Source organism: Sinocyclocheilus rhinocerous, unplaced genomic scaffold (assembly GCF_001515625.1).
Source record: "Sinocyclocheilus rhinocerous isolate Xijiao unplaced genomic scaffold, SAMN03320098_v1.1 C34654532, whole genome shotgun sequence".
Classification (NCBI taxonomy): Eukaryota; Metazoa; Chordata; class Actinopteri; order Cypriniformes; family Cyprinidae; genus Sinocyclocheilus; species Sinocyclocheilus rhinocerous.
The window spans coordinates 1-284 of record NW_015721283.1 but is presented as its reverse complement, the minus strand read 5'-3'; the positions used below and the strand labels follow the sequence as shown (position 1 = coordinate 284).

The 284-nt window shown below is 64.1% G+C and overlaps 1 pseudogene; it reads left to right on the top strand.

The window, feature by feature from the left end:
* Window positions 1-6: 6 nt before the first annotated feature.
* LOC107734651 (heterogeneous nuclear ribonucleoprotein A3 pseudogene) lies at window positions 7-280 on the top strand (annotated as a pseudogene).
* The last annotated feature ends 4 nt before the right edge of the window (window positions 281-284 follow it).

Genomic DNA, 284 nt, shown 5'->3' with positions numbered 1-284 from the left:
TACGGCGGGCGCGGCGGCGGATACGGCAACTATGGCGGCGGCGGCGGCTATGGGAGCAATGACGGCTACGGAGGCGGATACTCCGGCGGGTATGGGGGAGGCTACGGGGACCAAATGGAGGGCTACGGCGGTGGTAACGGCTACAGTGACTTTGGCAGCGGCTATGGCCAGCAGTCCTCTGGCTATGGCCCAATGAAAGGTAATTACTCGGGCAGAAGCAACGCTCCTTACTCCCGAGGAGGTGGTGGTGGTGGTGGTTACGGCAGGGGGGGTTACGGAGGCTC